Consider the following 19240-nt stretch of genomic DNA (forward strand, 5'->3'; position numbering starts at 1 on the left):
ACTTCACTGCTTTTTGATACATTCAAGGACACACGTCATTGAAAATTATCACGCACCCTTTGTCCAGATGAAGACCCTCACATCCAGTCTCTGTGGGTCGAACATCGCATTCCGAAGGAGGACCACATACTCTCCCCATTCATTGAACCTAGAGAGAACACCACAAATTGTAGAGACGAACCCACCAGTTTTTTCGTCCCTTAAATGGCCCGTTCCTTGGACTGTCCTCATAGGCTTTTTCCAACAAAACCCTTATGAATAGCATAGAAATTCCACTCTGGGCCTGTTTTCCTTTTATCCCACATAGGGTCCGTAGCAAATACCTCAGCATAAGGAATTTCAACTTGACGTTTACAAGCACTCACATTTCTTTATCCCAAGTGTGTATCGCATGTGTGTACTGCAAGCAAGGTGAAGGAGTGTGTATTCATTAGCACATGCTATGTGGGATTTAAATGTATGTATTGTAAAACCTCTTTTGTACCTATGTAAATGCAGATCATTTTTATATGTTTTGATCTGGCATTATGCCTTAAAAATTAAAATTGTTTGGTTTGTAAACCTGTGTAATTTGTTCAAATCTGGCCACGTGTCATCCTTGTACCTTAGAAAAAGTATATTCCATTACTCATTAAATGGTTCAAGGGGTTGCTCTTGTTTGCCTATATATGTGATTTTAAAAAAAAGAGAATACCTTCCCTGTTACCTTAAAGAGGCCCATCCCTATTTAATGCTAATCTTTCTTTGTCCAGGCACAGCAATGTGGAATATGCTTCCACCAACTCTATTCTTCCTAATTATAGGAATCTTCAGCAGTTACCCTACCCCATGCCCCTGATAAAGCATCCTTTTAGGATAATTTGATACACACCAGGACTCGTTTTAGGCCAATGAATCTTTTGACCCAGTTGAGAGAGACCTTAGGACGAGATAGCTAATGAATATGTCAATAAAGACGTCTATGATGTCATCACTATTTATCACAACAATACATTTCACTTTAGTCAAAGTCATTAATCAATTCAAACACTACCATGACCTTTCAGTCATGAATAACCACACCAGTTTAGTAGAATTTTATGAGTTTTATTCCCTTTTGCTTACAAGTCTAATAACAGGTGCGTCAATCTGAAAACCAAGAAACATAATAGCATAGTTACGATATGGCAGCTTTGTTAAGATTTCATTAAAGCAAGATTCACAAACATCAGAACATAACACGGGGTGAACATAGATCAATTTAGCAGAGTATCGCTAACGAGTCAGTTCAACAAAGCATAGATTCAGTCGTTTGTTTATAATGCGTCAGTTTGGTGAACACCTGTCCTAACCACTGATTAGCATTCGAATGTGGGCTTCATGCAAAACAATTTAGAACACCAATTTGGAAAACATCTAACTATGGTCTCTATCAAAAGTAAGCAGTTGGTACCTAGAAAGAAAAAGCAAACAGACAAATTACAAATGCATTGTAATAATTACCCTCCAGAGATTAGGTCAGCACACAGGATCAGTCTTCATCCTCAGGACATCAGTCAATCGCCATCTGTCAGAACTCAGCTCTGGGACAAGAGGGCACTTCCCTCATAAGGAGGTAAAGTGTAAATGGGCAATCTAAGGACAAGGATGGTTTCAGTAAAACCAAGTAAGTCACCAAACAGAGTGACAGTTTCTGAATAAAATCAATAGCATTCCCTACCTAATTCCAAATGACTCCCTGCGTCATGGGTTTTTATCCCTTTTTCGTGGTACATTCCCCCAAAATTCTATTGGACATTTTTTATACCCCACTATCTTTAGCCTATCAGGAAACACATTAGGTCATCTAACTCTTCACCCCTTATTATTTTACAAAATGTTATTGGTCCCCATAATTGATGTCCTCAGAGGCGGCACGTCCGGTATGATTTCATCTTTCTGTAATTCTTTGCACATCTTTTGGTCAGTAGCTCCATTGTCTTCACCGCTTTGAATGACCTTGTACATTACATTAATCTACACTGTTTCATTTTGTTTTAACACTTATTCTACAAGCAAGGAAAAGTCATGGGAACGGATCTAGCATGGTTACATTCATCTTTTAGTTTGAAGGGAAAAAAATACACACGGGGTCATGTCCTTTTGTGAGTCAGCACACTGCATGATAGAAAAATACATTTAATATGAGAGCCAAGCAGCTAAGCTTCGGCTCATGCTAACTTAAGGCATATGAGGATTTCAGCACAGATTTAATAACGCAATCATTAGTACAAACTTATTTAAACATAATATAAACATTTTAGTCATCATTATTAGTCTACGTATGCATTGCTGGCCACTCCCTGTGGTCACATTTCAGGTGCACATCCAGGCAAAATTACTAATACAGTTTTTATGCGGCATTATCACACACTAATCCATAAACATTTTATGTTAATATAGATTATATAAGCTACGCTCTCTCAGTCCCTCCTCTGATGACGTTTGTCATCACACAAACCTTTCCCTTTGACCTTTCACTTTAATTTTTCACCTTGCGCATAATGCGCATTTCAACATCTTGTCCCTTGTGTGAACTTTCCCAAATTTCATTAAGCATTTTCTCCCTTTCACTTTCTTCGTTCTTTTTATTCCTCTTTGTCCAATCTCTTTTAATTTTATCATTAATTTTGCAGGCTCCCCATAATCCTAATAAACAGGCCAGAACAATTAATAGACCCCCTAATATTTTTGCAAGAACCCAATTCCAAATATTGCTAACCCAGCTCCCTACTCTGGCAATTCCTTTTCCTAATTTCTCCCACACTCCAGGTTCCTTCAAATCTGCACCTTGTCCAGGAATTTGAAACTGAATAAAAACTGTCTGTCCTCATGAAGAGGCACCGAAAAGAAAGCTTGTGACAAGTCTACAACGGTGAACCATTCAGCATCGCACGGAACCTGAAACATGATCACTGCTGGGTTCGGCACTATGGGGTAACACTTTACAACAATCTTGTTTATTTTCCTCAAGTCCTGAACAATTCGAACCTTCCCACAAGGCTTTTTGAGACCCATTATCTGTGAATTACATGGGCTGCTCAATACTTCCTTCAGGACTCCCTGTTTTACAAAGTCTGCAATTATTTGCGACACCTGAATAAGGACATCTTGTGCCATATGGTACTGCGGCACCTGGGGAAACACTACATTTGGCTTTACTTGCACTTTAACTGGTTCTACTCCTTTTATCAGTCCCACTTCTTTTCCTGTCAAATCCTACACTTTCTCTGTCACCGTTCCTTGTAACTCTGCGGGGAAGTCAGTCACTGTAAGCATCGGGAACAATGTTATCAAAGGGTAATCTTCATTCGCAGTTCCTGTCTCTAACTCTGAGAACTGACCATCATCCCCTTCATAATCACTGTTTGTCTGCACCTCAATGCCATCATTGGTATAGGTAATTGAACATTTCGTTTTGCACAGTAAGTCTCTTCCCAGTAGGGATACAGGACTTGAATCGCAGACCACAAACTTATGCAGACCCTGGAAGTTGCTAATCTCAACCTGCACCGGATCTGTAATCGGATTTGTCAAGTACTGGTTTGCTACTCCGACTACTCTTATGGTACGCCCTGAAAGTGGCAATTTTGGAACTTCTGACTGTAGAGCGTGTAGCTGAATATATTGCATACACTCTCTAGTCTGCCTCAGCCTCCACAGTCAGTCAGTCTGCAGCAAAGTGTTTCACACAGTACAGCATACACAATATTCACACACAGATTCCATTTCAAATATGAATATTCAAAACACTTACATCAGTAATGAGATCTGAAAACACTGTCTAAAGCTAAAGAAATCCACAGCTCTGTTGCAGCCTAGTTCTCTTGCTGAGGAGCTCCATGACACTACCCTGACAGGACAGATTCTGGTAGAGACTTCGAACTTCTGATTCCTCACCTAGCTTCTGACTGGATCTGGACACTTTTCAGCAATACCTCTGCCTCCCTGCAGGTGGCGCTGTGCGGCTCTGCACAGATGCCGATCTGCTCCAGAAGTGAGGTGTGGACCCAATATAGGCACTACTCCTGCAGGCAGTCTTCAGTTCCTTTCCTCTGCACCACCAGATACATATCTGGAGCTACCTGTCCTCTCTTAGAGACCAATTCATCTTTAGAATTGTACAGTATGCAAAAGAAATGTGACCTCCCAAGATATCAGGGTTAAACCTTGTAAGAACTGTTGCAGGCAAATGTCTGACAGATTCTCAGCAGGCTTGCCTGTGGTGCGCTCTGGGTCATGCACAACTCTTAAGGCCTGCAGAAATTGTGCATCAATGAATCCAAAGGCCATTCAAACTCTGAGGTTGTACATTGCCCAGCACCGGAATACCCTGCAACATGTCTGGTCCATATGCAAAGGTTGGTTTCTGTGCCAGTCCTGAAGTCTGTTTTTGTTTCACTCTCAATCCTCAGGTAAGTTCAAGAAAAAACGTAAGTCCAAGTGGGACTCCGCCCTTTCCTGACACTGTGTACACCTGTGAAGGCTCAAGGGCGCATGACCATGCCTCTTAATTTCGCTCTTGAAGTCCGTCAGCGTTGAAGCCTATTCCAACCTGTCCCAGTACAACTAGAGTTTCTGGGCAGTCTGACTCTGAGACAGATCCTAGAGTTCCGCAAGGTCATTTTGCGACTCTTCTGTTCCCTTCTGACTCACTCTGGCCTGCTTTTTGGCCCCGTGGAGCGAAGAGGCCCTCCATCTGGGACACCAATGGCACATTCATCCTTAGCACCAGTTGGACCATCTGACCCTTTTGCTGGACCACTCCATGTGTTCATGCCGTATCCATCTCAGGCTCCACGCTCTGCTCTAGTTCCCAGGACGTCAATGCTGATGCCCACTCTGTAAATGCAGGAAAAGGCGGCACACCCCATTGTGCTCTCCGACCCAGAGTCTGCTCTGTCCTGACCTAAACCAAGTTCAGTGCTCTGTGTCCATTGAACCAAAGCCATTATTCCTTCGAGCTGTATAACATCAGAGTTCTGCACATGTCTAAAACACTACATTCTTGTTTGGGACGGACTCTGGCAAATAATATGATGCGGGGTATGAATTAGAACAACCCTACCACAAAGAAAAGTAGTCTGAGGACCTGCAGGATGCCTCAGTACCTCCCCTGACACTGGCCCAGTCTCACCTCTAGGTCCTTCCATCGAAGAGTCTCCTTTGCAGTGGTGATTATCGACCTCTATCTCCCACCCTTAGAGGTGAAGACTAATGTTTTTACAGGAGTTCTCCTGCAGACCAATACTTAACCTCTATTGTCCTTTAGTGAGACCCTCATCAACACCTTCTTTAGGCCCTGGATGGAACCTCTGGTCCCTCAGTGAATTGCCAGTGACTGAGAGATTTATGGCGTAAGCTTCCACCAGTCAGACAAACCAAAATGTATCTTCAACTACTCCGATGGATAGTGATTCTAAAAGAGTAGAGATCTTTGAGAAAGGGTATTTTCTTCTACCAGTTTGGTCCTTCAGTCGCCGGTTAGGCCATGAGTCCCATGCTGTCTGAGAATTTGTGCCTCAATTCCTCCCAGATTTTCAGGAAGACCTTTGCCCAGTCTTGACCCTGGTCACACAGTAGGGCTGCAATGCCACAAAAATCACTACCTGTTGTGTTTAGGGACTTCATTTGGCGAGCAATTGACACTAGTGTCTCCATCCATCACCGTGCCTGGTTGGGATCAACAGATTTCTCAGACTATGTCTAACCATACCTTATGGACATTCATTCAATGGTAATCACCTTTTTGGGGGCAAAGTGGATTCTGCTCTGGAGCCTTTCAAAGAAAGCAGTGCCATAGTGAGTTCTTTGCCCATTTCTGCTTCATGATGCCAGCTGCATCAACCATTTCGTTCCTTCTGCAACTCTGGCAGGGGTACCTCATAAAACAGCCATTTCAGCCTCAACAGGGCTCCCAGACATTTTGAGGCGATGGCTTCAGCTGACCCAGTGATCAGGGTAGTGCACCAGTCAGTCCACCACCAGGAAGAATCTAATCTGCCCCTTATCATTATGCATTTAAGAATTACCAGGAGAAATGTTGCAAAACTTAACCAACTCGCTGAGTAACCAAGAGTGACTTGGTACACCGGCCTGCTTTAGACGGCTCTGGAAAATCACGGAAGGGTTTAACACAATGGAGCAGCTTTTACCTGCATGAGATCTCTGAGAACAAAGGAGACAAAGACTGAAGTCCGCAGAACAGCCCAGCTGTACACTACCCCCCCCCCTCCTCCTCTGATGGTCTTGCCCACAGAGCCCAAGAAGCGGCAACGGCGTGCAGAGCGGCCCCAGGGAACTGCAGGGTACGTTTGGCCCTGAATTTCTGTGCTATTAAAACACTCAGTGAGGTTGGTGCCTGTGTTTTTTTTTCCCAACAAAATAATATAAATAATGGAGCAGTTAGTGCTCTGATCCATAGGAGGCAAGCTTTGCACTCCTAAAACTCCGGTTAGACGAGACAGGATTCAGATTGCCAACTTCAAAGGGACGACAGAAGCTAAACAAACAAGCATTTGCAATGCAACGGGTCTCGGGTTTGCTCATGTTAGAGCTGATCGCGTTGTAAACTCCTAACCTGACTTTTCACCTATCGGCAAGAGTGCATTTATGTACCTAACCTGAAAAAGTGCAATTAACTATGTAAAGCGCTCGGCTTCTGCCAAGCGAAATCGCGCTAGTAAATTAGAGAAAAAGTAATCCAAGAGCCGGACAGAAAACAGCGAGCCTCGCATGTTTTCTGTACTTGGTCGCTGCGCTCGAGGAGGGCTAGCCACCGGAAAAGGCATGACGTATGCATGCCTTGACTAATGAAAGCAAGCAGATTTTAATAGGCAAGCCCATGAGAAAAACTGACGTGACGTCGACAGGGCTCTGAGCCCTTTTCTAACTACTACAGCGTCTCGATGCGATACGCATACTCGAGCACATGCAACGCAGGCTCGACCCTAAAAAACAGTGTGTGAAAACATATGGCTACTAGCGAAAGGATCCATGAAGAAAGGGCAGTCTCCAGGGTGGGAAGAAAACAGCCAAAAGGTGGGGCTTGGTAAGAATTCACCAAGCAAAACAAAGGAATTTCAAAAGGCAACCGAAATGACCAGTAAAAAGCTGTGTGGTATGTACAAACTTCACCGAGGGAATACAGCAGGTCTCAAAGACTGCGAATGCGCACTGCCAAGGCTCAACCTAAAAACTGCAGAAAAGTGCCCAAACAAGTTAAAACAAAACTTAAGCACAAGGAAAGACAGATAGCCATTTACTGGCTGATTTGTTCAAAGTGAAATCAGAAAACTTGGAAAATCACAGCTTCCCCACTTAAATTGTGTGATCTTGGGCAAATATTTTATTTCACCAAAATACTTTTTTTCCTTCATTATTATCACATATGAAAGCAGTTACAAATGTGTGAATTCAGAATACCAGTTATACAAAAACCTATTGTGTTTAATTTAATTGACTATAATGTTGTCTATGATCATCTGGGACAGGAACAGGGTTTACATGAGAATTGTCCTTTCTCTTAGTTCACTTATAGTTAACTGTTTAAAAACTATCACTTTTGATAAAGTGCTTCTCAGTGCAGTTCTTTAGTGTGACTTATTTATGTCAAAGCTTCCACATGTTGAAGAAATAAACATTTTTGAATTTGGAAGTGACTTTATTAAGTGTGATCTTTGATGTATGATTTACATAGCAAACATTTCCAGAGCTCGGCTCGTGCACGGGTTCTAAGATGTGCGCCAGACCCTTGGCTCGGTTCTCCTTGTTAATTAGTTGGTTGGCACACGTCTAATCACATTTTACTCATTTTTTTTCTTCTAATAGTCTTCTATGCTCGGATTCACACCTGCGCAACATGCACCTTGGCTTTATGTTGTGCCTTTTCCCTGTCTGCATGCATCTCTGACCTTCATGTAAAGGGGTGTTATGTTCAGTCCATGTATTCCGTTTGTGTCAGTTGGGGAACAAGTGTGTACCACAGGGAACAAAAGCAGCCTCGACACCCAGGCCCTTGTGGGATGTGGTTGCACTGGACACTTTCGATTTAGCTGTAACTACAATAAACCTGTTACGCGTGTAACCGCCTGGCTCCAAGCTAAACAAGCCGTTGGTGCCTGGAGTGTTAGCCACAGGTTCGTGGGACTTATTTTTAACGCTGGCAGAGAAGAATCCTGGTATGATTCCGTACTTTAAGACATTTCAAACTTCTGAGTCGTGAGGTAGGCTTTATTTCGAGAAAACGTTCTGTGCACATTTGTTTGTGTGTTCGACAGTGAACACTCGTGGTAACGGAAAAAGCTGATTTAAGTTTAGTGAACTTCTTGGAGTAGTGTATTGTACTACTTTGTGTACTGTACTAGGGGCAACCACATTTAAGAAGGATGGCTGTTAAGCAGCTGTCATGTTGACTATCGCCATGTTAGGAAGAGCTGCTTATGCTTCCAAGTTAGAGTTTTTATTCTTATCGCTCACTTTTTTTCGATTATATTATGTTTTAAGGTCTTCCTCAGTAAATTAATCTGTTGTTGTACATGTCACATCAACCAGTTGATGGTTTTCGTGTCTGCTCCGTTTGCTGCATGTTTTCGTTCGTGGGGATATGTGTATTTATGTCTAATGCATATTTATGGTGTTTGTGTGTGTATATATATATTTATATGCAGATTTCAATGAGAATCGACACGGAGACACTTCCTACATAGGCCACACTCCAAATCAACATGCTTCCAACCAAGCACTCCTATAGTGGAGCGTGCAACCTTAGACACACCTTTCGAAAATACTTCTTAACCACCGGAGTTTTCTAGTCTTCCACTGTAAGGTAATGGTTCAAAAAAGTAACTGGGTCTAAAATTCCAAAAGTACAGAGTAAAAGACAAAACTAAAGCTATATCCAGGATATAGCCATCACCAGAGTATAACCATGATAGCGACCACCACGTATCAGCGAGAATTGAACATCACCCATAGTGCACACCGTTTCAGAATGCATGCAGCTCCAATTGATATCAGTTACCTAACAAGAAAAATGTATATGAATCCATTCTCGTCCCATATGATCTAAAGCACTAAATTGTAAGAAGCTGCAAAGTTTCCTGACATCAAAACTGTGCTGTTTCTACTCACATATTTGGACCCAACCTGCTAATTATTCCAAATGAACGCTGCTGATGAGTTCCAGTGTGTAAGAATCAAATCTTCATATAATGGTATTTGTGTTTAAAAAAAAAAAAAAATCTTTTACATACAAAACATATTTATAATTTAAAAAAACAGAGCCAGGGCGCACAACACAATATCACGGTTCAACAAGGTCTCATCAGCATGTAGAAAATAACCCTCATAAGTAAATGAGTGGGTGCTATATTGAGAGCCACCTTGTGTTCCCATAGCCTCAGTTAAAATAACATGCTCAAGAGTTAACCACTTTATCAAGTGGCATATAGCCACTGCCAAAAGAGTAGGAAAAGTTATTACTCACTTCTGATATTATCCAGCAGTCACATAATTTCAGTCTTTTGCATGCATGTCCGTGGCATCACGTGTGAGGGCCAAATTTTAAAATGCGTTAAAAAAACGGAACTAACAAAAGCAAGTTATTTCTAGTCAAAATGTAACTGCAATCTTGGAAGGAGAAAAATAATACACTAGATTTTCAAATAAATTGCAAGCTGAAACCTAAATTCTAACTATGAGAACTGCCTCTTACTGTACACTACCAAGTAATTCGCCAAAATATCGGTAAATGTATAGTCCTCAGCATGTCATAAAAGTTCTGTGCTCACTCTAACCATATTGCCATCTTTTATTTTTGCTAGTTCCAGTTTTTAAACACCTTTTAAAAATGGTGCCTACATAGGACACCAAGTGCTTGCATAAGACTGAGATGACGTGACGGCTTGAGAATATTGGAACTGAGTAATAGTTTGTTTGAGGCATATACAGCTGTAGATACTCATGCACTGCATACTCCTGCCATCTAGTGTTTGCCTCGGACACGTGCAACTTGATTTTCGTTGAAGAAGTCTTTCAAGTTAAAGTCTAGTGACTGTGCTGTGGCTGGTAATGTGCATGGGCACTGGCCCCATTGTTAGATGTTTTTTTTTTTTTCAAAGTTTTTTTTTTTCCTCCACCTGTTTCGTATGTGTTACCGATTGGGCTCCAGGTCGACGCCTTGTGGTGTTTGCGCCGGACTCTTACAGTTTGTCATGTCCTGTTGGCACAAACAATCTGCATCTGCTTCAGTTTTCTTCCTGTTGCAGCCTCCATCTGGCTTGGAGACCTGTTTTTCCACTTGACGCTCCTCATGGGCCTAGTGCTTCATCTTCTGTGTTTTCTTCTCCAAGAACTAGGATTCAGTGATGACAATCACTCTTTTTCAATGTTCTCCTCAGTGTCAATCCACGTATCCTTGGACCAACCACCACCAGGCCTGCAACCTCTGTCTTTTGCTGGAGCATGATGAGGCCACTTGTTCTGGCTGCCTTGTGTTCCACTAAAAGATTCCCTTTGAGGTAGCGGAACAATTGGCGACTTGATAAGTGCAAAATGGATGACCAACTGGACGAACACCCTTCTGACATTTTTGGGTAACAAGACACCAAGGAGGAGCCAGAGGCCGCACCCTCAGAAGACCAGCCTCTCCAATTTAGCTTTGAGTCGGTAGCAGAGGACCAGGAAGTCCTTTAAACACAATAAGGTGGCAATGGTAAGAGCATGAGTACACCCTTCCTTCCACCAGTTGCTCACTGACAAAAGTATAGAAGCTGCACACCGACCCCAGTAGGGGGTGTGCATTGACTCCCAAAGCCAATCTTCAGGCTGTTGGCCCACGTCTTCCTGTGGGCTATGATCGGCACTGACAGAAGGCCTTGGAACTGATAGTGGACCAACCCCTTGCACCAAAACTGCAGCACAAGCCACAGGCTTCTTTGGCACAGAAAAACTCCCTTGACAAAGGTACCAAAATATACTTTGACACCTCATTCAGCATCGAGTAATCAGTGCTCGTAGTCACCCTTGATTCGTCAAGCCAAAAACCTTCCTCAACATCGAGTCACCCGGCACCCAGAGCACATTAGTCTACAGGGTCCAATGATCTTGAGCAGTCTATCCTACAGTGTCTTCAGGAAGAAATTAGGGTTCAACAGAAGTGACTCTTCATCGATCTGCAGACTGGGAAAATCTCTACAAAGTCTCCTGCCAAGGTGCTGAATACTCTTCCCAGGAGGAGAAAATTAACTTTCAAAGAGGAGCTTCCATTGTAGTCCTTCCCTACTCCTAAGCATAAGAAATACTAGACCAGGGGCTCAAGTCTATTACCTCTTCCTACTTCTGCTCCACCCCCTCCTCACCTCTTCACCTCCCACACCGCCTCACCACTACATAGGCCTCTGCCTTCTTTCCCACAGAGTTCCCCTGACTCTTTTTATGAGGAGATAGTCTTTTGTACCTTAAGCATCCCTACGAGGCCCCCTAAGATCTTGAACCTAGAGACAACCTGTGGAACTACGTCTATACCCTATGGGACAAGGAACCAGATCTCTTTCTAGACAAGCCCTCCCCTTCTGATAATACCACCTCTTACCACAAGGTCATCTAAAGGGCCACCACATTTCAGAAAGGAGACCTAACCTTCAGGGAGCCTCTAAAGGGCAGAGTGGTTATACCAAGGATAGATTTTAAAAAATGCAAACCCTCACTGTCTGACCTGCCCTACATCCAGGGTCAGCTTCCAACAGACTCTTTAGTGGTCCACACTGTACAACAATGCAAATACTGAGGGGACTGATGATGCCCTCCACCAAACAAAGTAAGAAAATTGACGCTGCAGGCAGGATTGTTCCAGCGCAGTCGGCCACTCACTGGCATATTGGCAATTCATTTGGCCTACTTTTTTATTATGACATGTTCTCCCTGGGGCACGATGGAGGGATTTGTCTAGCACCTCCCCGAGTAATATAGGCAGCTTGGCCATGAGCTTGTCTCAGAGGGTAAAATAATTTCCAGCGCAACCACGAGGTGCGCGTTTTATGCAGCTGGTGTTTCATCCATGGAAATCAACACCTGTATCCTCATCAGTTATCACACTTGTCTCGGGCTTCAAGCCAGAGGTCCAGCAGCATCTGCTAAACCTGTTGTTTGACTGGGAAACACCTCTTCGGACCGCAGGGGGATCAGATGCTGGAAAAGATAAAAAATGGCACAGATACGCTCAAGTGTATTTAGGCTCTCCAAACACCTGTTTTCTGGGGTGCCTTTCACAGGGCTCCATTCCAAGTCCACCTCCCTCGATGCGCAAGCCTCTTACCAAAGGCAGCAGCATTGGCAATCTTCAGGAGGTTGCTACAAGGGGGCTTGTATAGGGAACAACTGCAAGGGCAGATGTAGAGAGGGTTTGACTAAGGGAACCACCCTCACAAAATAGTTACTCTTTTACAGCAGCTGGTGGGGCCGGGGGGCTGAAGGGGTTTCTCCAGCTTTGGGAAGAAATCACCTGCAACGAGTAGGCCCTGTACATCATAAGGAAATAAGGAAGGGTTACTGCTGTGAAACCCATCAAACAACCCCCCCCCCTTGCAAACACATGGAACATCAGCGAGTCCTTCAGCACCAGTGCGGCAAAGGAGACCACTCCCTGTGCTTCCTAATTACCGCGAAAGACTGTCTGTCAGGCCTGCACTCTTCCTCAGTCCACTCAACGAGTACATCCTTTCAGAGCACTTCCATATGCTCATGCTATAATACGTCCTCCTTCTGATCCAACATAGCGACTTGATGACAGCCCTCGATCTAAACAACACCTGTTCCTACATACCAATCCACCCTTTTCACCAGTGCAGCAAGCGGTTCGCAGTAAGTGATAAGGATTTTCAATTCCGAATGCTTCTCTTCAGGGAATGACCCCCATAGTGTTTACAGAATTCCTTTACGTGGGAGCTGCTCACTTCAGGCGGCGGCATACACGTGCTCCCTTACTTGAACGACTGGCTGATCAAGAGTGCAGACAGACAACAGTTGCTTTCACACACTCAAGCCACCATGGATCTCGTACACAATCTAGGTTTCACCATCAAGACTGCCCATCTTTGACCACTTCAGATCCACCATTCCTGGGGCCGGTTCTCAATACACAAGGCAAGGATCCAAGAATTCCAGCAGGCACTGCTCCTTTTACAGATCACCATGTAACAGTCTGAACCATGATGGCCTCCTGAATCGCCATTGTCCACTAGGCAGGGTTACCCATGCGTCCACTACAAGAATGCTTGGCAGCACAATGGTCTCAAGCGGATTGTCACTAGGAAGCTCTAGTGTTGGTGTGTGCCATCACTCTCTGTAGGAGTGTAACAGCAACAATCTGTTGCACGGCGAGCCCTCTCGTGTCCCAGTTGCGCAGGTGACCATCACAATGGACACATTCCTTACTGGAATGGGGCTTAGGGTACATTTGCAAGACACGATCATTCCGGGCAAGTGACTACTTCTTCAGCAGGTCTTTCACATAAAATACTTAGAGATGCTGGCCACTCAAGGCCTTTTTCCTACCAGGTCCAATGCAAGGTAGTCCTCGTTAGGACAGGTGTTTCACCTCCAGAAACGAGGACATACTTTCTCAGTTGCTGTCAGCGCTACTGTAATGCATTTGGCATTGGACACTCCACCTCAACACACACCTACTATCAGAGAACCTTCTTGAAGTGGGCAGCGACTTTGCAGACCTACTCAGCAGGTTGCAGCAACAAACCTGGTTCACCACTCTTCTCGACTTGTTGGACCTTCTAACTCAAAACCAAGACACAGTCAGGCATCGCAGCTCTAGGCAGTTTAATTTGGCAATTTAGCTCTTGAAGTCCTAGAGCTTGGTTACCTCGAACTGCCTCCAGAATACATGTCCATCGTAAAAGAGGCCTCTAGACCCACTACGCAGGCCGAGTGGAAAAGGCTTTCCCGAACACATTGATTGACTCACATCAATGGTTCAAGACCTAGTCTGTTACCATCTTCATCTTCAAATGTCAGGCCTTTCCTACAGTTCTATCCATCTTCACTCAGCTGCATTGGCAGCTTACTTGCAAAACAGAAAACGCTGTTCTTTATTCAGAGTCCCCGTCATTAAAACCTTCATGATACAACTCAAACAACTTATTTTACCCAGTGTCCGACGGCCCCTGTGTGGAACCTGAACATAGTCCTTACTCATCTCATGGGCCCTTCTTTCATGCCCCTCCATTCCTCCGACCCCCTCCAGTTCCCCTTATGGAAGGAAGACTTCCTCATTGCCGTTAAATTTTTAATGTGTGTGTGAGCAAACTTCAGGCTCTTACCTTACAAGAATCCTCCTTCAAGTCCTCTTGATTAGGTTGTTCTTAGTACTAGCCCAAGGTTCCTTCCAGAGGTAATATCTCCCTTCCACCTTAATTAGACCATTGAGCTTTCAGTGTTCTTTCCACAGTGACTCCGTAGTAGAGAGGGCCTTTCAGACACTAGATATCCAGCGAGCCCTCATGTATTACGTGACAGTGCAAAGCCATTTCACAAAACTCAACAACTTTGTTGCGTTCACTAAATAACGCAAAGGCTGTGTTCTCTCTAAACTTGGCCTATCCAGATGGCTTGTCAAGTGTCAGGATTGCTGTGCTAAAGCCAAACGGCAGTTGATTGCACCACCCAGTCCCCATGCTACCTGTAAAAAGGGAACCTCCTGGTTTGCTTGGCAACGTACAATTAGCTCCAATATATAAAGTAGCTAATGGGTCCACGACACACTTTATCAAGCTCTATTGTTTGGATGTCTTAGCACACCGACAATGAAAGATTGGCTATCCTGTCTTACATATTTTTTTTCAGTCTTCCGCAACATCCTCTGGCTAGCCACTGCTTAGAGTAGAACTGCTTTATAGTCTGTGTAGAGCATGTTTATCAACAGCTGCACATGCCATGAACGGAATATGTTTCTTAAACTGTAAGCATCTGTTTGTTGCATTATGGTGCTGTAGAGTCACCCTCCTCCCCAGAATCCTTTGGTTGTTGCGGATTTCTCTTTGCATAGTCATCTTCTAACTTTCTGTTCTCCATCTTGCCCACTGTAGGAGGCTGGCCCTCTGTGTAGTGTGCATAGCGAGGCACACTGTGCGGGGGGTCCAGGCAACCGTACGTTGGTTTACAGGGGTAAAAACGAGATCACCTAATGCTCGAATTTTTAAGGTAGCTTGGTCGAGCAGTTAGGCCAATTTTGGAGAAATGCAAAGCATTTGTTATACTCACAGTATCAATCATGCAACTCACACACTCAAAGGAATAACTTGAGACCAATTTATAAAAATACTTCAGATTTTTATGTAATTTTAAGACCAAGATTATCAAAATTGGTTAAGTACTTTTTGAGAGATGGATTTTTAAAGTTGAATACAAATAATCTTTTCGTGCAGAATTACGCACCATAGGAATCAATTAAAAGTCACCTCTAAAATATATATAAAATCTTACTGTTGGTTTACCAGGTTCTTCTTTTTCAGGTTGGTCAAGGTCATTGGTGGGCACGCTGTGCCAGTTGGAGAAGTTCGGGCGACTCCCAGTTACAGCGGGAGCAGCGGTGAAGGGTTATTGGAGCTGGTGGAGGACCACTGCGAGGGACCACTTTGAAAAGCACTGCACAGGTAAGTTTAGAGGTGGTTTCTTGGGATTCCCTCGGAGTGTCGAGGTCGCAAGGGGTGTGGGACTCTTAGGGCACAGCAGGTTTTTCGTTGCAGGGCATAGGGCGGCTCGTTGCAGAGCGAATCGGTGAGCCAGGAGCCGTGCGCAAGGATGCCCTTTGGAGCTGGAGTTAAGGCGGTTCAAGGTTCGTTTGCAGGACAACGGGGGCACTCCGGCGGGAGGTCCAGGGTGTTCTGAAGTCCCTCGACTGGGGCTTCCTCTTGGTCCATATTCAGCCTCGGGCGGGCTGGTTTTCCTGGTGTCTGACGTTAGCTGACCAATACCCTGGATATTGGTATGGTTTGACCACTAGAGGGTGCAGTACCACCAAACATGGCACACTTGCAGGTTTTGTCCTCACAGTCACCGATGTGTCATCGGGTCCAGTTGCGACTTCCGGTTTGGGAGTGAGCGGCTGGTCAATGAAGTGACCCTCACTGTTTTGCTAGTTCTTGCTTGCAGCGTGGTACCTCCACTCTGGAGGGAGTTCTTGGGGGATTTTCAAAGCCTGGAGGTCCACGGGTTTCTTTCGTTTTTTTCAGGTCCTTATCGGGTCCTGGGTGCAGCTGGCAGGGTTTGGCACCTTTTTCTTCGTGCAGCAGGTCCACAGTTCTCGTTCCTTGGATCTGCTTTGTGCTGGCCTTCTTTCATCTGTCGAATCTAATTACTTGGTGTAGCGATGCCCTCTAAATACTGAATTTAGTGAGCGTTTTAGGGGGAACCTGGAAGTGTTCAATGGGACACCTACCTTTGGGTGGCTACACCCGCTATAGTGACCATTTCCTGTGGGAAGGGTCACTTCCCTATCCCTGATTGACTATTTTCTTCCATCTAAGATTAAGGAAAATGAAATGGAGTGCCCATCTCGCAGGCAACACCTTAAAGGGTTGGTGCATGCTAGGTGGGGCCACTCCTCCTACCCTTTGTATAGTTTCCCGCCTTTGCTCCCGCCAAAAGTGGGGGCTTACAAAGGGGGTGACCATCTGCTGCTAGCAGCAGGCCAAGGGGTCAAGTTTCAAAGGCAGTTAGGCCTTTAAAGCTCGCCGCCAGGGCAGTGCACATTCCTGAGACAGGGTCTGTTAGCACCTCCAACCAGAAACAACATTGTTCTACAAACCAAAGAGATGATCTCTCCCCCAAGCTTTGTAGAGTGGGTGTCTGGAGGTAGCAGGCTGATTCGGACCAGTCGGCAACCGTGCCAGGTTAGTTAGCTTTTTGGGGGGCACCTCTAATGTGACCCCTGGGTACCTTTAGGGATAAATCCAATACTGGTACCAGTTTGATACCAAACATCCCAAGGTTCAGAGTGGCCATCATGTAGCTGGAAAACGCATGTTGACCAGTGTCCAACACATGTATTAAAATGGCTCCCCTGTTCACTCCCTATGTCCAAGAACACAGTGGGGGCATATTGCTCATGCAGCTATGCCTTCACAAATAATATGGTGCTCCCTGCCGTAGGGCTGGAAGGCCTCCCAGAGTGGTGTCTCATCCATAGAGTATGGTGGACAAGGCACACAGGCAGTGTGCCATGTCGGGTTTGTGTTTTAGGTTTGCACCAGGACATTCAGCCTGCAATGGCAGTTCTAGGTGCATCTGGATGCATGGCCCTAGAGGGTGGCACAATCAGTGCTGCTGCCCTGAGGAGCCTGCCCTTAGTACCCCATGTCCTGGGTACCTAAGAACCTTTTACTAGGGACTTATAGTGGTAGCTGTGTGTGTATCCAGTTGTGCCAATGCATCACAACATTTGTAGGGAAAGAGCTCTGACCCAGGGAAGCTTTTTAGCAGGGGCTTAGGGAACTACAATTTTAAGGCTACATCACATATCAGACAAAAAGTGGGGGCTAACCATGATAAAAACGAGGCCTTTTCTCACACCCACTTTACGGAAAACAATCTTACAATGGAACCAATGCCCATGCACATTACCAGTTATAAGAGGAAACACTACCTTGCTATCCGAAAGACATCTTCATAGAAAAACAAGTTGCACATGTCGAAGCCAAACACTAGATGGAAGGAGTATGCAAAGCATGTGAATCTACAACACTACGTGCCATGAACAGATGCTTATAGGGTAAGTAACATATTCTTTTTTTTTTTTTTTTTGTCCTGTGGCAGTGACTGTGTGTCTACTGATAAAGAGGTTAACTATTGGGCATGTTGTTATTTTAACTGAGGCTCTGGGTATACTATGTGGCTTACACCACAGCCCCTCGTTTACTTACGATGACTGTTTTCTGCATGTCGATGAAAACATGTTGAACAGTAATATTGAAAGCCCTGTTGGATGGCATGTGTAGCTACACATGCTGTGCATATCTCTCCATCTAGTGTTGGGCTCGGAGTGTTACAAATTGTTTTTCTTTGAAGAAGTCCTTTTTCGAGTCACAGGATCGAGTGACTCCTCCTCTCTGTGATAGTCCGCATGGACATCAACTCCTTTGTTAGATTGTTTTCTTTCTGACGTCGGGTTCGGACGTGTTCCCTCTCCCTCCGAGACTTTCAATTCGGAAACTGTATATCAACGATAACTTTTCTTATACCATCTGTATTGTTTTCAAACGTGGTTTCTTCTGCAATCGATCCTATAGTACTGTTGGGATCAAGAAAACGTCCTTTCGGGCGCTTGCACCCTTCTTGGGCCTGTTTGGGCCTACTGCGCCATGGCCTGATGCAAAGGATTCCGTTACGATTCTGTCCTCGGTGCCACATTAATTTTCCTTATACCGACCAGCACTTGGTCTGTAATCTTTGCTTTTCTCCTGAACATCGTGAGGAAGACTGGGAAGCGTGCCGCTCGTTTCAATCAAAGAAAACACTACCTGATCGACGGGCAAGAAGACTGGAGATGGTGTCGAAGCACACAGAGACCACTGACACCCTCGAAGAGTAGCAGGCACAGACGCAGTTTTGATCCCAGATTCTGACTCCGAACAAAGATCAGAAGATGGCAGCTAGCCAATTACAGCGGCGCAGTATGTGAGTACACTTGCCCCTTCACCCACTTTTAAAAAAATCAAACAAGGCCTTGGGTGCATCACTGCTGTCAAGCCATGGTTCCACCTGAAAAAAACGAATCCGCGACTGGCCCCTGGGTTTGGCGCCAAAAGGCCAAAACACCCCATCAACAGGCCACACCTGTTTTGGTGTTTGAGTCAAGCAAGAAAATGAGAACCTCAAGCTCTGAGCCGATGCCTACAATCTTTGGATCCGAAATTAATGCGATCGGCTTCGGAGCTGAAATCTTGGCTAATATCTTCGGGGCCGAAACACCTCGGATCCACTTTGGAGCCAAGTTTATCACCCAATATGGAAGAAACAGGACCTTCGGCACGAATGAAACATCCACTGAATATTCCTCAAACAACCTGTGATCAAATAGAGGAATCTGACATTCAACCAATTTTGGAGGTTATGGACAGCAAGCAGAGAAGAATAGAAATCCACAAAGAGACTGGGAAAATTATTACTTCTCCACCTCCACAGACTAAAAGAAAGCTAGCATTTCAAGAGA

General features: G+C 44.6%; 1 protein-coding gene across 1 annotated transcript in view; it reads left to right on the forward strand.

Moving 5' to 3' along the window:
* WASL (WASP like actin nucleation promoting factor) overlaps nt 1-19240 on the forward strand; it is a 299023-nt gene that overhangs the window by 95647 nt on the left and 184136 nt on the right. The window lies entirely within an intron of this gene.

This window comes from Pleurodeles waltl, chromosome 4_1 (genome assembly GCF_031143425.1).
Source record: "Pleurodeles waltl isolate 20211129_DDA chromosome 4_1, aPleWal1.hap1.20221129, whole genome shotgun sequence".
NCBI lineage: Eukaryota > Metazoa > Chordata > Amphibia > Caudata > Salamandridae > Pleurodeles > Pleurodeles waltl.